Raw genomic sequence first — 21,868 nt, 5'->3', positions numbered from 1 at the left:
GACCATACCTGCTGTGCGTCCACGGGCCCTGGAAGGGACAGGACACCCGAGTCACTGCTGCCACGTGCGCCACGCGGGAGGCCGGGACGGCTGCGCGGGATGGGGGGGGGGGGCCAGGGATAGAGGAGGGGACACTGGTTCCGACTCGCCGCCCACCACTTGGGCCAACAGTGCTGAACCTCCTGGGAAACTGAGGCGAGCGCACAGGGAGCGCAGAGAACTCAGGGAGGCTGGAACGTGACGCTGCGAGCTGGGGACCCCGGAGCACTGTGACCTTGGGCGAGCCCCCTTCTTCCGGGTCCCCCTTGCCTCCTCTGCAAAATGCGAGTGCGGGGAGCACCTGTCACACGGGGGCTGCTGTTTGGGTGACACGGGGGTGGACAGGAGGCGCGCGCCCTGGGGACACCAGGGAGGCCCGAGGGCCTGGGTGCCGGGAGGGAATCAGTGCCTTGGCTTGAGCCCGCCAGGTATCCGCGATCCAAGTCTGAGGGGCTTGGGGGTGCCCCCCGCGCGCCCTTCCGCCCGCCCGGGCCTGGGCGCGCCGCGCTGCCCCCGGGACCAGCCTCCGCCCTGCTCGGGCCTCGCTCCCGGACCGGGCGAGGCGACGCGGCGCCGCTGCCCGGCTGCCTCCCCGCGCCTCCCCCGCCGGAGACCTCGGTCCGCTGGGCGCTCGCAGCTCCGCGGCCCCCGGCTCCGCCGCGTCCCCTCTGCGCGCGGCCTGCGCTTGCCCGGCTCCCGCCCGCGGCTCCTCCCGGCCCTGCACCCCGCTGGCAGCAGCGACTTCCCGTCGGCGCCGCGCTCCGAGCGAGGGGCGGGGCCGCTGGGGGCAGCCAATGGAGCGCCGCTCTCCGGGAAGGGGGCGGGGACTTCCGGGGAAGCCAATGGAAGAGTCGGTAATGGACCGGCCCGCCCGCAGGGGGAGCAGGGCACTTCCGGAGCCGCGTTCTCACCCGAGGCGCCGGGACCCAGGTCCTACTCCCCCCGCGCTCGCGCAGCTGGTAGGTCAGTCCTGGGCTGGCTGCCGCGCGCCACTTTACTTTGTAGAGCGCTTATAGGCAGATCTCCGCTGGGTGGCCGCGTGGCCTAATGGATAAGGCGTCTGACTTCGGATCAGAAGATTGCAGGTTCGAGTCCTGCCGCGGTCGCATGGGGTTCTGTTGTCATTTTTGTACAGCCGAGACAAGCGGCGGCAACACGTTTGCAGTGAAGCCTCTTCCCCTTCCCCACCCACCGCACCTATCTCTTCCCGGCGATACAAGGTTCCCCCAGCTCCCATCCAAATTGTACCCCAGAAGGAAGAAAGCACCCAAACACAGAGGTATCTCTCTGTGAAGCTGGAACATTCCAGTCACTTAGGTCGCTCTGGCTCACTGAGCTGTTTGGGAAACGGCGCCAACGGATAGCTACCAGCGCTTCATTTCAGGCGTCCCACCTAAGTATGCTTTTTGTGTATTTATTTGTTATTTGAGCCACACATGATGGTGCTAACTCCTGACCCGGGCTCAGAGCTCACTCCTGGCGGTGCTGGGATCGAACCCGGTATCACCGTGTGCGAGGCCAATGCCCTACCAGATATGCTGTTGCTCCTGTCCCTATATTATATTATATATTATATTACATTATATTATTTATATTAGATCTTGTTTGTGTGGGCCTCCCCAGCAACTGAGTCCCGCTGGGCACTGAGTCCTTGGGAACTCAGTCCTCCAGGACGCTGTGCTGAGGGCCACCAGGGCCACACAGCCAAGCAGTACCCAGGAACCTATGCAATTCTGTACTTTGTGTTTTTAAAGCCTCCACTCCACTTTTTCCTTTCTCTCCTTTTTTTCTTTTTCTTTTTTCCTTTTTTGGTTTCAGAGCAGGCTCTTTGTGTGTAAGCCTCCATCCTGTGGGGTGGCACATCCTTCCAGAAGGAGGGGCAGAATTCTGAACCCTATGGCCACCTCCCCTGTCTGGAGGAAGATTCTGTTTCAGGCCACTGTGAGCACTGCTGAGAGAGCAGGCTGGCAGTGCCTGGGATGGGACCCAGCACTGACGAGCCAGGTCCCTATTCCCACCTACTTTTGCATCTCTAAGAGGTCATGTGCCCCGGACTACCTGGCCAGAAAGTTGGCACCCTGCACCCCTCCCAGCCCCTCAATCCCCCCTGAAATCTTTGGAGCCCCACACCCCTGCTCTGCGGCTGCCCTGGGAGATGAACTTGGCCGGGGTCAGTGGGACTCTCCATCAGCAGGCGGGCGAGGTGGCCTCGTTCCAGATGGTTCCTGCAGCTTGGGGGGCCCTGATGACTCACCTGGAAGTTGGGAGCATTTCCGTTTAGCTGAGACTGACACCCACGGGCATGAGTCGACAGACAGCTGGGAACAGAGCCCTGGTTTAGACCCCAGATCCTCCCACTATACCTTCAGCCCGTCAGCTCAACACAGCTTTATGTGTTTTCAAGCAGGGGGGGGCGGTGCTAGAAAGATAGTGGTACCTCATGACACAGGTTCCATGCCCCCAGTACCCAATATGGTTTCCCAAGCACCACCAGGTGCAGAGCCCCAAGCTTGGCTGGATGTGGCCCAAAAACAAACAAATATACATATGTGTATATATATATGTATATATATACACACACACATATATATGTGTATATATATATATATATATATATATATATATGAGGGTGTTTGGGTCACACTCGGCAGTGTCAGCTAAGGCTTCTGCATTAGGAGATGGTAATGTGGGGGTACGTGGGGTAGAATTTCCTGCCCCAGAGACCTCCAACCCTGGGGCAGAGACAGGTGCATGGAGAGAGCCTGGCCAACTCTCTCTGAGCTAAGCTGTGATGCTTCTGGTGGTTTATGGAGAGTTGCATTATTGGAGCTTGAGAGGGCATACTTGAGAGTGTAACATCACCTGCTGGCAGAGTTGGGCCTGACTTGGGAGGAAACTTCCAGAAGCCAAATCCCAGGCCTGCCTTCGCGCCTCATTTCTTCTTGTTTGTCCTCTACTCCGAGAGGCACGGAGAGCCGCAGAACTCATGAGCAGGGATTTTTTTTGTTCCTTAATTTTCTGAGTACCCTAAGTGCCCTAGTGTGGGGTGGCAGAGCTCTGGGAATGGATAAGGTCTAGTGGGGACCCAGCTTGTCCAGAGCAGGAATTCCAGGGAAGGTGATCCCAGTTCCAGATAGCCAAAAAAAAAAAAACACCATTCAGTTCTGGTGGGCCTGAGCTCCACGGCGCACTCCCCCAGGCCCCCGCTCCGGAGCGTTTCCTGATGGACGGAGGGATCCGTGCACATAACCAGGTACTCTGCTTGGAGGCCGAGAGGCGAGGAGGATCCAGACAAGGGTAGAGACATCCTGTCCCTCCTTGATTCAGACCTCCAACCCTTCACCAGTCATCCTTCCCGCCGGGCCTGTGTGCCTGCGTGACCCGGAAGCTTCCGCCAGAGGGCGCTGTTGGATCGGGCGCCGAGCCGCGCTCCGGGCCGGGCGAGCCGCGGGGTCGGGCGGGCGACGGGGATCCCGGAGTAGCGGGAAGCACTGGGGAGGATGCAGAGTGGCTGAGCATCGCTGCTGCACTTTGGGAAACCACTAGTGACCTACCAGAGGCCTGGCGGCGCCCGGTCAGATATGCTATGCAGGCACGCGCTTGCCAGCTCCCGAGGTTGGCACGGTGGCTGACCCCGCGCCAGCGGGCGCTCATCTGAGCTGGCTTCCTCTCCAGGTCTCTGAACCTGCCCTCTGCGGGCCGGCACTGCGAGTCCGCCGCCCTCCTCTCCTCCAGGGCCGGCCCCCAGCACCCAACACCCGCTGCGTTTCCGCGAGGGCTTTGTCCAGTACCCCCACCCCCCTGTACCCCGCGCCTGGACTGTGTACTTCTCTGGAGTAAAGCTTCTGCGACCGGAGTGGCCTTTTCTCCACCTGAGTGACCCACCCGCCAGGCTGGGCATGGCTTGCACCCCGTGACCCCCAAAATGCTTTTTCGTGGGTTCTGCTGGTCTCTGGGCGGTGGGTGCCCCATCTTGATGGATCACCAAGTCGTAGGTGGGGTGGGGGATGCTAGGACATATCCTGACTTGTGCATGGGAACCCCAAGGAGCCTGGAGGTCCCTGCTGAGGTCTGGGCACCTCTGTCCTTTTTTACAGTGAACTGGGATGTTGTCCATGCTGGGAGGTCGGGGTGCATGAGCTTCAAGGACCACCCCTCTCATGCTGAGTGACCCCCCCCCCCCCGGCAAACTGGAGCAGTCTCTTTCCAGCCTTTACCTCAGGGGAGATTTGCACCTCTAATGGGACAGGGAGGAGAAGAGGGAGTGTGGTAGTTAGCTTCCCAACCCATTCCCAAGAGCCAGGACAACCTGCAAGATGAACCCACTGGACAAATCCTTGAGAACTCTCCAACCCACTGGGGGCACATCCCCCCAAAGTCAGCGGAGGGCAGGCGGGGAGCAGCCGGGAGGGGGCCTGCCTGGGCTGGGTTCGCTGGGGCCCTGAGTGGCCACTGCCTAATGGATTCAGGCCGGCTGGGCAGAGCTGTCTATAGCGGACAATGGAGTCCTGGGGTGACCCGAACAAAGAATTTGGAAGTAGTTAGACTGCAGAACACGTTCTGGGCCTGGGTGCTTCCTTTCAAACCCAGCGCTGGGAGAAGAAAAGAAAGTGCTGGGGGGTGGAGGGGGTGAGAACATACCCAGGGGAAAAGTTGGTAGGTCGTTCAGACGCTGGGAATTCAGTGGGGAATGGGGGAGGGGACAGACGGCTGCAGGGAAAGGCCAGGAAAGTTCTCTGGGAATGCCTGGGAGTCCTCTGAAGAGACAGGCGTGGCCCAATGTCGGAGAGGGGGTGGACCCCCCACTCTGCAACAGGGAGCTGGGGGGAGGGGAGCTTTGGAGGTTGGGATGGGACCCACTGGGTGGACAGGAAAGTGGGTGTGTGGCTGCCCAGAGAGAATCTGTGCATTGGCATCTCTCCCTGAATATCCCCAGCTTTCCAGTTCCCTTGGTGAGTCCCCAGTGCTGCCCAGCAGGAAATCTGCAGAGCACCTCTTCCCTGCACCCTTTCTCCAAGTGGGTGCTGGTCTCCCTCCCCCCTCCCCCACCCTCTGTGTTATTCTAATGAGCATTTTTTCCTTTTAAAATACCAGGCCTGTATGGGGTAGAAATAGATACCAATTATTAGTTTTCAGTCTAATATTTCTTCTGAACATTCATATATATGTGTGGATACATATACATATACATATATTTCACCCATCAAGAACCATCATGGTAGATGGAGGGAAAAACCCAGCATCCAGCTAATTTCCACGCAGTTATGAAGGAGTAAATTAAATAAGAGGAAAAAGGGGTCAGGAAACGCATAGGGGAGGGGCGAGGCAAAGCCTCTTTCCCCCTTGCAGCCCTGGCCCGAGATGGGTTAGGAACGAGGAGGTGGCCACCTCTGCTAGCGCCGGGTGCAGCCTTCGGAATCACAACGCGCTAACGCCCTCTCCGCTCCAACCGCTGCGTCGCGGTGTGCAAGGGGTTAACCGCGTTGCTCGTGAACTTGGCCTGTCTGGCTGGCTCGTGATGGATGGCGGGACCCGCTGACAAGTTCAGCCGCAGGGACCTCCCCTGCTGTGGCGCGGGGACCCGGGACGCGCGGCCGGGCGCGCGGGGGAAGCCTCCCCGCCGCCGCTCGCTCCTCCCCGGCCGCTTCCCAGGGCCCTGGCAGGGCACCAGAGTTTCCCGGAGCTTGGTGCCCGCCGCTGCGGGCGAGGCGCGGGTGGGAAGCGGGCCGCCAGGAGCCCGCCGGTCCGCAGGCCGAGTTCAGCATTTGGACAGCAGCCCGCGGGCGTTTGCAGGTGCTCAGACCCTGGATGCGCGGGGTGGGACCGGCACTGAGCGGGGCCGGGGTCTTTGGAGAACCAGGACACTCTAGAGGACGCCCCCTCCTTGGATTCCCAATGGGGGACATCTTTCCCCGAGCTTTTTTTTTTTAAGGCCCTTTTTGGCTCCAAGGGGGAGCAGACTGGCTAATACAGCTTAACCAACACTTGCGGAAGAACAAGAGAAACATGCCCCCCCCCGCCCTCCGTGCAGTATAGATGCCCCCGCCGACCCCCAGGTCTCCATCCTCCGCCAAAGCATCCCGGATCCCAGCGCTGCCAGCCGCCAGCCAAAGGCTGCGCCGCCACCTCCACAGTGTCTGGTGCGCGGGGGTGCGCGCGGGCGCAGGACCCGCACCGCGCCGCGACTCCCCGCTCCCCGCGGGTCCCTGGCGGGTCGCGCGCCCCCCGCCGCCCGTCGCCGCCCCCCTCCGTGGCGCAGGGGCCGGGGAAGGGGCGGGGCGGGGGGGAGCCGCGCTGACGTCACTGCGGGCCGGGCCCGCCGGAGCGGCGGCGGCGCCGGGAGCCGCTCGGAGCCGCGAGTCGCCCGCCGCGCACGACCCGAGCCCCCGCACCGCCGCCCGCGCTAGCCGCGCCCGCAGCGAGCCCTGCGCTGCACGGCGGCCGCCGCCGGTCCACGCCACCAGCCCCCGGCCCTCCGCGCTCCGTAAGTGCCGCGGCCGGCGGGGTGTGCGCGCGGTTGGGGCGCGGGGCTGGGCGGCGCGCTGCGGGCCAGAGGGAGCTGGGGGGTGCGGGGTGCGCGCGGGCGGCGGGGCTCCCCCTCTGGACCTCGCTCGGAATCCCCCTGTTAAAACGTCCCAGCAAGGTCAGGGGTCGTGGGGCGGTGGAGAGTGCCGCGAGGGGGAGGACTTTGGGGCGAGGGGTGGAGGGGAGCGAGTTGTGGGGCTGCGGACCCTAGGGGCGGAGAAGGAGGGGGCGCTTCCTAAGTGAGGGTCCTCAGAGGACCGCGTTCCCCGCCTCTGCCCCCCAACTCCCTTCCGCCTTCTCAGCACACCCCCTCTCTCCCCAATACCACAGAAAGTGTTTTGTGGAAAACAGTTTAGGAAATAAGGACCACACAAGGCTCGTTCTGGACAAGGGTTACCGCACGTTTGCCCCCTCTTAAGGGCAAGTTGTGTGTGTGTGTGTGTGTGTGTGTGTGTGTGTGTGAATTCTTTCTTTCCAGAGCAGGCCTTGGGGTGTGCTTGGCGGGACTGGGGACTGGTGGGGGTCTGCAGCTTCTCAGCCTGGCGGGGATCAGGCCCAAGCTGGGGGGCTGGCTCAGCTGGGACCTGGGAGCAGCTGGATTTGCCTTCCCTAATCTACAGACAGTCTCTGTGACTGGGGAGAAATGAAGGCAGGTGCTGAGAGGGACCCTTTTCCCCACCTCACCCTCAAATCCTTGGAGGGGCTGCAGGGGGAGCCAGCGTCTGGAGAGGGCGACTCACATGAGGGGCAGGTAGATGAGGGGGCACAAACCTCCCCAGACCTGTGAACTGCACACTTGAGCACCCGCTGCCAAGTCAGGTGAGGCCAGGAGGAGCTGAAAGATCCGAGGGTCCGGGTGACCTGGATTTGGGTGAATGGGGTGCTGAAGGGGCCTGGGCCCACCTGAGCCTGCTCTGGCTCCAGACACGGTTTCTTCCCTGCAGACAATAGGAAGACCAGCAGAGGCAAAGTGTGCGAGGGCTGAGGACGGAGCCAGGGAGCCTGGGCCCACGCAGCTCCTCTCAGTGAAGGCCCAGGCGGTCGGGAATGAACCCAATGCCACCTGAGCATGGGGTTGGGGGGGACCCACCTGAGCCTCCCGCTGGGCCAATCCAGGATTCTGGTGAGAACAGCAAAGAGCCACCCACCCCTTCCAGTTAACCCCTTAATTCCTGTGCCCTGACTTGGGGAGCAGGGGGATGGGATGGGGATGATTCTCCTGTACAGAAGGTGCGACCTGTGGACAGGAAGCAGGAATTGGGTCAGAGCAGCCAGCAGCCAGGGTCCCCGAGCGGTGTGTCGGCAAGGGGAAGGGAGCCGCTGCCTTCCTCAGGCCTGTTCAAGCGGTTCTGTGGATGCAAAACCGGGAGGCCATGGCCTTCTGTGGCTTTGGAAAGAAGCAAAGGCCCCTCAGAGGAACATCGCCTCCCGTCTGAGCTGCCGGGGTTCTCAGCCAGCTGGAAACTCATGTCCTGCTGGAAACTGTTCGCATTTGGGTTCAGGATGGCAGGGAAGTGGGCCGGGAACGTCCCAGGAATGGAGTGGTGAGCGCTGGAGAGGCCGGCAGGAGCTCTCAGCACCAAGGACAGGCCCCCATGAGCCTTTCTGCTGGGTCTAGGAACCTGCAGTTGGCCTCGTTTTCCACTCCCGGAGTGTCCTGTCGGCTCTGGGTCCTGAAGGCCAAGTCCAGGGCCTTTGCAGGGAGGAAGCACATAGAATCCATCAGGAAAGCTGACAAGGGCAGCCTGGGGTGGGGGGCAGGGCAGCACCCTCAATTGCTGGCAATGCCTCGGCTATGCCATGCATCTCCACCCTAGCCAGGCCCTGGGCCCTGTGTGCCGGCTGCTAGCCCACACCCACCTGGCCAGCCTCTTGGGCCTCCTTCCTGGAAAGGGAGGAAAGAGGCTCTGTTGGTCCAATGTGGGGACTGGAGCTGGGAGAGCCACTTCCAGGACCGTCCCCATGCCCCCACCAACGGCAGCAGGAGTCTCTTGGCCAACGTCACCTGCTCCCCACCATGGGACTCAGTTTCCCAAGAAGGGAGAAGAGAGGCTCCCCCAGTGGAATCTCCTGTCCCCAGCCCCGTGCATCTGCACCCTGGCTGGATGCAGGGGCCTCCTCGGGAGCCCGCTGATCCCTCGTTTGCAGAAGCCATTTTGTGTAGGATCCAGCTCACCCCCACTCCTGAGGGCTCTTCCCCTTGCCCCTCCAACCTCTCTGGTCGGTAAGCCTTTCCTCGACTCCTTCCCGCATCCTCCGAAATCCCACCCCTCACAATGGGTGTCGTGGAGGCTGCCCCCACACCTCCAGGAAGCGATTCTGGAGCTGTGGGGAGTGGAGGGCGGAGGGTTGCCTCTCAGGGAAGGTTATACGCCAGGATTAACTGTCTCAGACCCAGATTCGAGCCAGGCTTTCCCCGGGGGCCACTGCTGGCCACCTCCTCTCTGCTTCTCCCATCGGCTGCTTCTCTGGCTCTGTCTGGAAGAAGGGGTGTGTATCTGGAGTGAAAAGAGGCCTGGAAGGAGAGAGAGGAATTCATAGACTAGCCCAAACTGGGGGGGGGCGGAGAGGGGGGTGCAGGTCGAGCTGGATTTAGGGTAAGGATGAAGGGGTATGTTGTGGGCTCACGGTCCCTGGAAGAACTCACAAAATCTGGATGCTGATACATGGAGAGGTGTCCCTTTTAGGGGTGAAGAGGGGAGAAAAGGATTCTTTTTTTTTAATCATGAAAACCTCTCCAAGCCACCCTTTCTTGCTCTTCTCTTTACAAACCAATGCCACAGGGATCTTTCAGGCCACCCTTGGAAAAGTGGGCCTTCCTGGGCTCCGCCTCGGCCTCGTGTTGTCTCTGGGTTCAGAGATCTTGTGTTACCACAGCAGAGGCCGTTCAACTGCCGCCTCCTTGTTTGGGAAGGTTTCTGGAAATGAGGGTGCTTCCTCTGATGAGGCCTGACTCGGGTGGGCAGCTCCCTGCTTCTGAAGGAAGGGGTGATGGTCCAGCCAAGAGGAGGTTTAAACAGGGCCTCCAGGTGGACAGTCCAGGTCAGATTCTGGGGGACTCTGGGGCGGCAGCGCTTTACCCTGTACAGCCAAGAGCAGAGGGCCTCAGAGAGTAGCCGGTGCAAAACAAATTTGACCACCTGGTTAGGGCCTAGGACATCTTCTGGCCAGCTCCATCCTTAGTGCCTTCCTTCCAGAGGCAGAGGGATGGAGTCAGGCCTATTGTGGCAGGCGGGGCTCAGGATAGCCACCCTCAGCCCTAGGGATCTTCACCCCAGCTCTGTCCACTCAGCCTTTCTATGGCTCCAGCTCCCCTGCGAGGAGGTGCTGGACCTGGGGAAAGAGAAGGGAAGTGGAAGGTCAAAGGCTTGTATTTCAGCCCCCCCCCCCCCCCCCGTGAGCTCCCGGTCGTCCTAGAGAGAGGCCTTTACTAGGCCCTGCCGAGCGGGTCCCCAGACCTCAGTCTTGGGGCTCGCTAAGGGTGACGGTCCGCGGAGACAGACCGGCGCGTACCCCGAGGCCGGACGGAGGGAGGCCGAGGCTTTTGGGGGCGAAGCCGGACGGACGGTGCGCACCCAGGAGCGCAAACAGAGCGCTCTTGCGGGCCGCTGGAACATTAGGCGGCCCTCGGGGCGGGGAGGCCGTGGCCACCGAGGCCATTGTAAGGCTGGGCGGTGCGGAGCGCGGGAAGGGGGCTGGGATTTGAATGGGAGCCCGCGATTGGCCGGGGCCGCCACTGACGTCACTTCCCCGCGGGGCGATTAGCCTGCGAGCCGCGGGCCCGGGCAGGTCCAGTGCGCTGGGGGCAGCCGGGGCGCCTGGGCTGCGGGATCGCGCTGCGCGGTGCCCTCCGTGCGCCCTGGGCGCCGTCGGGGCTGGGCGGGTGTCCGGGCGCGCGGAGCTGGGGGGACCCGGGGAAGGGCGTGCGGGGAGGGAGAGGCAGCTGGGCGGTAGTGGGGAGCCGCCCGCCTGGGCTGCGGGCATCGGGGCGTCTGTGTGTCTGTCTGTCCCCTCCTGCTCTCCGCGTGCGCCCTGAGCTCCGGGAGCCGCGCTCGGCGATCCCCGCGCCCGGCGGGCAGCCGCACGTGGGGCGCACGGCGCGGCCGCGGCGGTGGCGAAGGGAGGCCCGTTTCTCTCTTTGGTTATCTAGCTGTATGAGTGCCACAGAGCCGTCATAAAGCTAGATAACCGAAAGTAGAAATGACTCTCACAACTTCTGCGCGGGCGCCCGCCCCGCACGGGCCTGACCAGCCCCGAGGAGCTCCGCACCGGCCCAGCGGACTCCAGCCCCGCGGAACGGCCGCGCCCCAGACCAGGTACTTGACCCCGGCGCTCTCTCCGGGGACCCCTGGCCGTCCCCTCGAGGAACTTGCCCGCGTCCCCTCCCTTTCCTCTCACCCCGACCCACCTCCCTCCTGCAGGCGCTGGCGCTGGAACCCCAAAGTGGACCCGGGGACGAGCGAGGGTTGGGGTTGTTGCGGGGTCGCTGGTGGGGAAGGCGCCAGCCCATAAATCAGGCTGGAACAATCTTCTCCGGGAGGACAAGGATTTGGGGATGCAAATGCGGTCTGAGCGACGGCGGCCGGTGGGGGTGGGGTAGGGGGAGCCAAGGGGTGGGCCGGGGGCTGCCCCGCCGCTAACAAAGCAGCCTTTATCGAATTATTCGACGAGTCAGCCCCTGAGCGCCATTAGCATACGGCTTGGGGGTTGCCGGAGCTTCGCCCCTCGGTGAGGTCAAGTTCTTGATAATTTGATCACTTTTCACGGGCTCTGGCAGCTGCTTTGTGTTCAGTTGGGGGGTCTGTGTGCAGCGCGAAGCGGAGCAGAACTGGCGAGGCGCGCGCTCAATGAATGGCTCAGGGGCCGGGCCGGGGGCCTGCCTGGCTCCCCGCGCGCCAGTCCATCCCCCGCAGATAAACCCAGCTCAGGCTGGCGGGCGGCCAGGGGTAGCCCCGCAACCCCGCGCCCTCAGCGCCAGTCCGGGCCTCACCAACTTCCCTGGTGTTCAGGCCGTGTCCCAGGCACTCGCTTCCCCCAACGCCTCCGCCCTCCCCAAGTCTCAACATAAGATGTATTACAATGTCTAGCAAATAAAAAAGCAATTGGGGCAGATCTGCATTCTGTTCCCATGGCAACTCAACGCAGCTCACCCGGCCACTCTCCTCCCAGCCCCACTCTCCCCCCGCTTGGGGAGTGGGGAGTGGGGTACCCCACTCCCCAAGCGGGGGGAGAGTGGGGCACAATCCCTGTTCTCTGAATGGGGCTTCCTCCCGAGGTCCTTGCCCTCCCTAAGTGCCTGCAGGGCTAGTGTGGGGATTTGTGCTCAAGCCAACGCCTCAGGGGATGAAAGGATCCAGGTGCTTCAGCACTGCCAGGAGCTCGGGGACCTTTAGTTTTGGGGTTTGTGAGTGTGGGAGCCCTCACATAGGTTCTTCCTACTCCAGTGTGGAGAAGACAGCCTGGCCTGCCCGCCTCAGAGCTGCCTTCTTCTATTTAAAACCTACCTTTCCCAGACCCCCAGCACACGGCCCCCACCCCATACCCCGAGATTTCACATCCTTTCCCATTTCCAGCCCATGGAACCTTTAAAAAGAGTGTTTTTCTTCCTAAGTGTTGGCCTTTGCCTAACAAGATTGTTTTTGAAAAATAGGTTCAGTGTGTGACCACTGAAAATCCAAACAGTTACAAAAGGTGTGTGTGTGTGGGGGGGAGACCCTTTGATGCTCAAAGGATAGCCTGGAGGTTGGACAGACTGGGCTGGGGGCGGGGGTGGGGGCACTGCCCAGCGTCACCCTTTGAATTCTGAACCATGTGAATAGCTTTTGCAAATAAAACACCAAGAAAACAAAAGAGCTGGCGGGGAAAGTGGCTGTGCTTCCTCCCTCGTCCTCACTTCTCCCCAAAGAATCGCGCCGCCGTGGGTTGAAGGTTTTCAGCAATCCTGGGCTCCCCACCCGAGAACTAAGGGAGGCTCCCCCTTTCCTGACAGTACGTAGAAGGGTTGACTAGTGGGTTTGGATTCGCATCCCCTGGTTCCCCTCTCTCTTCAGCACACCTGGGAGAGGTTTGGAGGAGCTAGAGCTGACCCAGGTCCTGACACTTCCCTCTCCCTCCCGGCCCTGCCCACCCGCCCTTGTAATCGTTCAAGAACTCGTCCCGTGGGCAGTCGCTGGCTTTGTGGCCTTCCAGCTGCGCACACAGTTCAGACAAGGCGGGTTTGGGTTTGGGGGCTGTCTTCATTGTTTTGTTTTCACACCAAGACCTGAAGCCCTCTGGGCTGTCCTGGAGCCCAGGTGTGTGTGTGGGGGGGTGCCCCGTGGAGGTGCATCTGTACCGGGAGTGAGTACGCATAATTCCTACTGGCTGCAAAAGGAGAATGATGCTTAACCCCGCCTGGAGGGAAGAAGAGCAGAGAGGCTGAGAGCGCCACCCCACCCCGCCGGAAATGCACCTCCACACTGGCTCAGGGCCGCCTTCAAAACCCTCTCTGGACACTGGAAGTTCCTGTTTTGCGTCCATCAGCCTCTCTGACTCCTGCCGCTGAAAGGGACCGCTGGGCGGGGCTGGGGTTAGGGGTCTCCTAATCCATTCCCAGGCCCCACAGAGGCACCTGCTCACCTCACCCCCAGCCCTCTGAGGTCACCCCACTCCCTAAGTTTGGTCTTTACTTTTTCACTCTCCAATTTGTAATTCTCCAAAATGTTTAGGGGAGCTGGGTAAGGCCTTGGCATTACTGATGGGGAAACAGAATGGATTGGCGCCCTCGAGATGCTTTTCCCAGGCGCGGTCTAGAAAAAGCAAAGCGCAGTAAGGTCCTCGCCACTACCCCGGGTGAGACAGCGCACATCCCGGCGGGCGGGCATGAGGACGGCCACTGAACCACAGCTGCGAGGATGTCCTTCCCAGTTGGCCTCAACCCCAACCCAGAACCCCGAGGGTCAAGGAGGGCCTCTGCTCCGCCCCCCAGGACGGGCAGATCTGACGTCCAGCAGAAGCCTCATGTCCCGGTCGCGGGGCGACCTCCCGGGAACGGGGAAGCGGAACGCGCGGGGAGCGAGGCCAGGGGCCTCCCCGGGCAGGGTGCGACGCTGAAAAGCATGAAGGGTAGGAATTAGGCGCTCATTTAGCGAGCGTTACTAATCCGAAATTACAGCGCTAATTCCCTGATCCGGCCGCTCCCACACGCAGCGCCCGGATTAGAGGCGCGGCCGCCGCCCCGCCCCGCCTTCACACCCCCGAACGCGCCCGCCCCGCGCGCAGCGATCCGCCGGCTCGGGGCTAATCCGGCGGGGATCCTGCGCGCTAGCGCGGGGCGGGATGGCCCTGGGGGAGCAGAACTGAACATCCAGGTCCCCGGCTGGCAGCGGGGCGGGAGCCCCGGGTCTACCCATCCCTCGGGGCGGAGAGAGCCCCAGGTATTCCTCCCAACGTGCGCCCAGGCCGAGGCGCCATTTCCAAAACCCTTCAAACCCCACCTTAGCATCCAGCCTGTCGCGCCTGAGCAGACGTCGGGGTGTCCTTGTCCCCCATCCCGCTCTGGTAGCCAGCTTAGAGTGACCAATCGGCTCTGGTCTCCGGTGGGATGCGCGTCACCATGGCGACGGCCGGGCGCCCTGGCAATGCTGCCCATCACAGCAGACCCGCTGGGATGGGGCAGGCAGGGTAGGGACGGGGGTCGGGGACTGGAGAGATAGTATAGGGCTAGCCTTGCATGCAGCCGCCGGGGTTATATCCCTGGCATCCCATATGGTCCCCCCAGCACCACCAGGAGTAATTCCTGATTGCAGAGCCAGGAAGAAGCCCTGAGCATCGCTGGGTTTGAGCCCCCTCCCAAAAGGGGGGGGGGATTGAAGGATGAAGGAAGCAGGTGCCTCGCCCCACCCCATCCATTCTGTCCCAGGTCCGCTGGGTTTGGCAGGGAAGGGATGGCCCTGGGCAAAATCTGGACTGCGCTTCATTTATCTTTGGGTTTCCCCCTCCCCCTGGCCCCCTTTCTTATCCCCAGCTCATAGTCGGTCTTGACCCTGTCTCTCTCTTTTGTGGTTTGGAGGGAGGGTCCTCCAGTTGCCTTGTGGTTGAGTGCTGTGGTTTGGGGGGTCCCCAGTTGCCTTGTTGCAAAGCTCTGCAGTTTAGCACTCCCTTCTCCCCAGCCCCCTTTCTTTTCCATCAGAGGACCCCTGGGGTGTAGGCCCAGCCTTCCCACTTGGCAGGGGGACAACAAGGCTATTATGGGTGAGAACTGGGGGGGACCCTTCTTTCAGTCTGGGGTAGTCAAGTTGGGGTGTATCCTGCTTTTCATCACTCCAGACAGCTAGGGACGGGGCAGGGGAGGGTTTTCAGCGCTGGCTGGGAGTTGGACCTGGCCGGAATAAAACCTAGGTCAGTGGCTCTGAGAATGGCCACACAGTCCCCAGGGCGCGGGCTCCTTCCTCCCAGGCCGGTCCAGCTTAAGTACCACTTAAAGTGGGCCCGGCATTCACTGGCCAGCCCCTCTCGGCAACTGAGCTGCAGGGGGCTGAAAAGAGGCCTCGGCCTCAATGGCAGGACCTTGGACCAGGCTAATTGGTTTTGGTTCAAGGGGCTACTGGGTTTGTGAAAGGCTCCAAGCCACCTTTCCCACGCCAGAGCCAGGCCACAGTCTGGAGGCGAAGAGTGAGGAGTTTGAGGGGCCTGGGGCCCGTCCAGCCAGGTGGGAGCTGGGGGCGAGGGCCTCTGCCAGGAGGCGGCTCCAACCCAGGGACTGGGGTTCTGTGGGAAGAGGCGGGCCATACTCGCTTTGGAGAGTGCTCAGGGCTAAGCCACAAAAGGGGCAGATTTCCTCCGTTGGGGTGAGGCCTCGTGTCCCCCCTCCCGGGAGCAGCTCTGGCAAATGTCCGCAGAGGGAGTGGGGCAGCGCAGCCAGTGTCCAGGTTGCCTGGACTCCCGAGCCATTCCCCACCGCCCAGGGTCTGGGAAGCTCTGGGCATACAAGTCAGGGGCAGCACAGTGATGCTTTTATTTATTTATGTTTTACTACAAGCAATCAACTGTTTTCTTGACACTCAAGAATTCAGCCTCTGTCGATCATATTAGGACTTCAGTCTTCGCAATCGTGGACGGTCGGAGCCTGCGCTCCTGCAGCGGTGAGAGACATCTTGGCACAGACACCGTGGGGCTGGGCCAAGTGCTTATGGGTCTAGAGCGGGCCGTCTCGGACCGACTAGATGCTTAGCCGAGAGTCATTCACGTTAAGGATGAAAGGGGTGGGGGCTCTGCTAAAACCCAGCCCGTTTAAAATAACAAAGCTCTGGCTGCGACATTTGCCCGTGGTCCATTGTGTGTGTACCCTCCCCGGTCCGAAGAAACCCCCTGCTCTTCTTATTGTCTTCCAAATTTTCCACTGTGTTTGCCTACTTGAGGCTTAGGATAAGTAGGGGAGGGCACTTTAAAGGGAAACTCAAAGGCTCCCCTTTTCCATTTTTTATTTTGATTTTTAATTGCCCATAGCCTAATTTCTGCACATTTGAGATTCATGTGTAAACATGCACGTAGCATGTGCACACACCACAGCCTCCTTATCACCGCGTGCGCCCACTCGGTGTTCAAATACACACAGGCCTGCATATTAGCTTCTTCTCTGAAACTGGGTTAATTTTCCCTCTGCTAATCCTCAAACCCGTTAAATTCCTCCAGCTCCCCGCCCCCCCACCACCACCAAATCGCCAGCCTTACCACAGACCAGGGGTGTCCCCCACTTCTCCAGCAGCGAGGGCCCCCAGGCGGGGTGCTGGCTGGAGGCCCCTAATAGGCAGACTTTATTAATGTGACCAACTAGACTTCAGTGCATTTGCGCAGCTCCTATAAGGGACTATCATAAATAATTAAAATTAAACTGCACTGTCAAAATAAATGAACAAAGTAGAGTTAGCGTTGTCTTCACCCGAATTTGCCTGTCTTTGGGGTCTGTGTCTTCACTGATTTGGGGATGAAGAGAGAGCACGGGACAGGGAAGGGGAGAGGTAAGCCCCTCTTGCGATAAATCCCGTCAACCCGGATAAGTCTGAGTGTGAGTGCTTAAGGGGGCGGGGGTCCTTTGTTTACAGAGGCCAGCCTGGGAAAAGGGGTGATGATGTGCCTTGGGGATTAAGGAGGGGCCTTTGTTTTTATTAAGGGTCTCACATCTTTTCTTATTTTCTGCAGCTAATTGATTCCATCCAGACATTCCTCCTTGGCCCCCAGTCAGCCCCTGCCTGTCCACGGTCCGTATTGGTCAGGGGTGAGCAGGACTTTTACGTACTGTGACCCCTGAAAAGGGTGTGAACCTTCTTCTCCAGGAGATCACAGGCAGCCTCAGGGAAACTGAGTCGCAGAGGCTAAGACTCCATTCAGTGAGAAGCCACTTGGGCACGTCGAGCATCTCTAGAAAGCTGCATGTTGGGGGTCCAGTTCCCAGGGCTCACAGACCCGAGTCCCGCCTAGCCCTAGAGTGTCTGGAAACTTCCCTCCCGCCTTCCTCGGCAGTCCCTGCCACCCCCCTCTGATGCATCTCCCCATAGGTCAGTTGGATCTAGCCAGTTTTTTTGACAGTGTCCACTATGAGGTTCCAGAAAATGTTTCCAGGGGTTTCTTTCTAGTCTTGAGGAGCACTTGCTTGGGATAGGGTGGGTTCTCAGGTCTTCTCTAGAACTTGGACATGGACACGTAATCTGCCTGTGGGAGTGGGGTCTGGTCCTGCCGGGACCTCCCTGTGCTCCCCAGCGCTGTAACGAGTTGGGACAGGTGATCCCACAGTCCAGTTTGGCGGCCCGCAGGAGCCAGTGGCGAGCTATTAATGGACTTAATGGACAGTGGGGCTCTGTGCTGCCTTCTTTCAGCTTCCAGCTGGCCCTCCTGGAGCCCCTCCATGGTCAGCCTCATGCCTCCAGCCTAGTTTTATGGGGCCTTGGATGACGGGGTACAGGGAAGTAAAGCTGCTTTCCTCTCTCGGTGGCCAAACCCTGGTTGGCCGTGCACTGCAGGTTGCATATGTGTGTGTGAGACTGCATATGTGTCCGTGTGTGTGAGAATGTGGGCATTTGTGTGTGAATGTACATATGTGAGTTGTGTCCATATGTGAGTATGTGAATGTTCTTGTGTGTGAGTGCGTATATGTGAGTGTGTATGCGTGTGAGGGTATGTGAGTGTGTGAATGTGCGTGAGCGTGAGAGACACCACATACAGGACTGTGTGTGTGTGTGTCTGTGTCTGTGTGAGATTCCCAAGCCACCTCCTTACGGGAAGGGAAGCTGCCAGTTGGAGAGGATGCATTTGAATTGAATTGACTTTGAAAGGGACCCCTCTCAGGGCTGGAGCGATAGCACAGCGGGTAGGGCGGGTAGGGCGTTTACGCGGCTGACCCGGGTTCTAATCCCAGCATCTCTTATGGTCCCTGAGCACCGCCAGGAGTAGAGTAATTCCTGAGTGAAGAGCCAGGAGTAATCCCTGTGCATCGCCGGGTGTGACCCAAAAACAAAAAAAAAAAAAAAAGAAAAGAAAAGAAAAGAAAGGGACCCCTCTCTCTTGACCTCTCGAGAGGCTTCTGACCAGCCCACCTCTGTCACCTCCCCTAGGTGCTCAACCCTGCTGTGCCACCTTTGCCAGCCAGGGCAGAGTGAGAAAAGGGACCCCTTTCTCTGGCCCTTCTGGAAAAGCCCAAACATTTTTATTTGTTTTTTTTCTTTTGTATCTATGCAAGACCTGAGGGATAGATTTTTTTTTTTTAGTGGTCGTATTTTCTAAAGGTTTCATTGGAGGGGGACAGAAAGCAACAGTGAGACCATATGAATGCCCTTTAAAGGGAAGCAACTTTCCCTTTAGAGGTGGGGGCTGCCTGAAAGGACCCGAGGGGCCTGTGTGCCCCACACCCATGTCGTCGGTAGCACCGGCTTCCCTCTGCACCCCAGTGCTGTCCTGTGTGTGTAAAAATATCCCGTCCTCCGGCCTTTCTTCACGTCTCTCCTGCTCGAATTATCCTGACAGTTATACAGGTCACCCACTTCCTGGGCTGTGTAGACAGGGACCTTTCGAATCAGGAATGGACTTTTGGCCAGGGTGAGGTTTTTCAGGAAGCCCCCTCTGGGTGGAGGTGCCTGGGAAGTGCCCGGGAAGGGCTGCAGAAATTCCCAGCTGTGATCCTTGGGGAAGCCACTGCCCCCAAGTCTGTGGTTCTCTCCTCCCGTGGGGTGACCGTTCAGGAGTGGAGAATCCAGGATGGTGGTGAACTGGCTGACTCACCTGCGTGCAGATTCTAGAAACTGAGCTGCTGATGGATGGGGGGAGTCAGCAGAAAGCGAGAAGGGGTGCCTACACCACTGGGCAGGGTTTTCTGAGAGCTGCAGCTTTAAAGCTGTTTATTCTTTTTTTTTTTTTTTTTAACTACTCCTGGCTCTGCACTCAGGATTACTCCTGGCAGTGCTCAGGGGACTATATGGGATGCTGAGAATAGAACCTGAACCCGGATTGGCCAAGTGCAAAGCAAATGCCCTACCCGCTGTGCTATCTCTCCAGCCCCCTCAGTTTATTAATTAAAAGAAAGAAAGAAAGAAAGAAAGAAAGAAAGAAAGAAAGAAAGAAAGAAATTATTTATTTGATTTGTTTTTGGCTACAGCAGTGATGCTCAGGGCTCTGCTCTTGCGAATCACTCCTGGCAGTGCTCAGCGGACCCTATGGGGTGGTAGGGATCAGAACAAAGTTCCCACTATGTTATGACTCTGCCCCAGCTCCACTAAGCTCTCTCTTTCCCTGTCTGTGAAATGGGCTTGACCATCCCCACTCCACTGGGTAGCCAGTGTTAGGCGGCCAGTGTAGTGGGTGCAGGGCTTTCCTGCCTGGGGTCCAGCTGGCCTGGGGCTTCCAGGGTTCACCCCTGGAGATGGAGAGAGTTCCTGGATCTTCCCCACACACACCTGGGGTACCTCCTGGGAATCAGGACTGGGCTCCCGAGGGTGGGGGGAGGGAGTTGCTGTAAGGGAGCAAGACTGGGGGGTTGGCTTGTGTGCAGTAAGAGGGGTGTTCCAGGGGGCCGGAGCGATAGCACAGCGGGTAGGGCGTCTGCCTTGCACGCGGCCGACCCGGGTTCGATCCCCGGCATCCCATATGGTCCCCCAAGCACTGCCAGGAGTAATTCCTGAGTGCAAAGCCAGGAGTAACCCCTGAGCATCGCTGGGTGTGACCCAAAAAGCAAAAAAAAAAAAAAGAGGGGTGTTCCAGGCCCATCAGCTGGCCGATGGGCTCACTCAGTGCTTCTGGAAAACAGTCGCCACTGAGGCAAGTTCTGAATGTGGAGGAGCCTGTGAGACCAGCACTGTCTGGGAATGCCGGAGTCCCGGGGCTGGGGCCAGACTCCAAGTCCAGACTGAAGGTCTTGGGGCCAGGGCTGGAGAGCGCCCTGGTGGGAACAGGCCTCCCTTTAGCAACTGTCTCTCCCATCACAGACACTTGCTGCAGGGCTCAGGAGTGGCCTCTTGAAGTTACGGTCCTCACCGGTGCCCTTGGAGGGGCCTGGCCGTGCTGGGGCTGGGGGGGCAGATGTATCACTATTTTCAGCTTTTCCTCTGCAGCATGGGGGTCCTGGCCCGTTTGCACTGAGCACCTAGGGGCAGGCAGGTTTGCTGGAGAAAAGGTGAGTGTCCCCAGCCAGCGGTTGGGGCGGGGCTGCCTTCCCGCTCCTCCACTCTGTCCTGGTTAGTGGTGGCTGGGTCCTCCAGCCTGGGTGGGCGCTGTGAGAGGCGTCCCCGAGGCTCTGAGCAGCCGGCTCTCCCCTGTATCAGTCGGGGTGCACCGCTGCCACACTTTCTGGCGCGCGTCCTCAGCCCTCGGGCCATGGAAAACGGGGTTTCCGGCACTGACTGGGGATCCGCAAGGAATCGCGAGTCGAAGGAAGAAGCCAAGAGCGCTCCCGTTTTCAAACGTCTGCACCCGGTGGGTGCCCTGGCCACCAGCGCCCCGTCGACGCGCAGAGCAGTGGAGGGCAGAGGCGGGGGCCGCGCGCTCCATCCCGGCCCTCGTGGGCACCCGCTCGTCGCCAGGCCCCGTGTGCCCCTCGTGGCGCGCGCTCGCCCGGCAGCTCACAAACGCGCCACGCTGCGCTTCGCCGGGCCAGGGTCGCCCTTCCCGAGAGCGACCCTCCGCCGCTGCCGCCGCTCCTGGGTCTGTACCGCGGGCCTGGGCCAAGCCCTGGGGACGGCTGAGCGCGCGGCGTGGCTGGGGCGCGGCGCGGGCGAACAATGGCACTGTCGGGGAGCCGCACCCGCCGGCGCTCGCGCGCTCGCACGCTCGGCCCCGCTACAGGCAGGTCTGGGCCGCTCTGCTCGACTCGACTCGATCGCCGGGACCCCTCGCGGCCAGGGCGCACAGGATCCCGCCAAGGGCGAAGGGGAAGGGGCCTGGCAGGGTCCGAGGACCGAGGACCGTGGGCACTAGGGATTGGGGAGAGGAGGAGGAGTTGTTGCTTGAGCGGAACTCGGTAGCCTCCACCTGAAGCCTTAGCCCTCAGAGTCGGAACCCGATGTGGCCCTTCTGGGTCCCCATTTCCACCGTGGTGAAAAATCTAAGCGGCTCTGATGCCCCAAAGCCCTCCGTTGGCCCAGCGGCGCCCTTAGGAGCTGCCTTTGTAGGGGCCTGGGCGTGGCCAGTCTTCAGCCTTTATGGCTTTTCCTTTGATATGGGGGTGGAGGGCACACCCCGTAGTGGATGGGGGTTACTCCTGTTCCTTGCTCTGGGGTCAGCCCTGTTTGTGCTCAGGAGAACATGTGCTTCTCAGCCTACTGAACCCCACTCTGGCCCCCTGGGTAGTGCTCCAGGCAGGCTTTGTCCCTGGCCTCATGGGGGAGGGTGACAGGCAGTCTCTGACACAGCTAAGGTGTGGCTGCATCGGAGGGGGACGAGGTACGTTAAGCACTGTCAGCCCCAAAGCCGTGTGGAGCCTGTGTGTGTGTGTGTGAGAGAGAGAGGGGGGGGCGGGTGAGGGAGGGGTGAAACCGAAGGCTCCCTTGACTCCTTCTTCCCATTCCCCACCAGCCATCTGATTTTGGTTGGGTTTGGGGGTTACACCCAGTATACTCAGACATAGTAGCCCAGAATACTCCCAGAGCAGTGCTGGGGGAGGGGGGGAGGAGGGAATCATGTAATTTCAGGAGTGGAACCCAAGGCCAGAGTGATAATCCAACAGGAAAGTTTCCCGGCATGTGGCCAACCCAGCTTCAATCCTCCCAACCCTATCTGGTCCCCTGAGCCCTGTGAGGACTGATCCCTGAGTGCCAGGAGGCAGCCTTGGTACCACCGGATG

At 60.3% G+C, this 21,868-nt stretch overlaps 1 non-coding gene across 1 annotated transcript; it reads left to right on the top strand.

The window, feature by feature from the left end:
• Positions 1-1,072: 1,072 nt before the first annotated feature.
• Positions 1,073-1,145, top strand: TRNAR-UCG (transfer RNA arginine (anticodon UCG)). Its single transcript has one exon. It is a non-coding gene; the product is annotated as a tRNA-Arg (tRNA).
• The last annotated feature ends 20,723 nt before the right edge of the window (positions 1,146-21,868 follow it).

This window comes from Sorex araneus, chromosome 6 (assembly GCF_027595985.1).
Source record: "Sorex araneus isolate mSorAra2 chromosome 6, mSorAra2.pri, whole genome shotgun sequence".
Taxonomy (NCBI): Eukaryota; Metazoa; Chordata; class Mammalia; order Eulipotyphla; family Soricidae; genus Sorex; species Sorex araneus.
The sequence above is the reverse complement of the archived record's forward strand: the minus strand, read 5'-3'. Positions and strand labels throughout refer to the sequence as shown.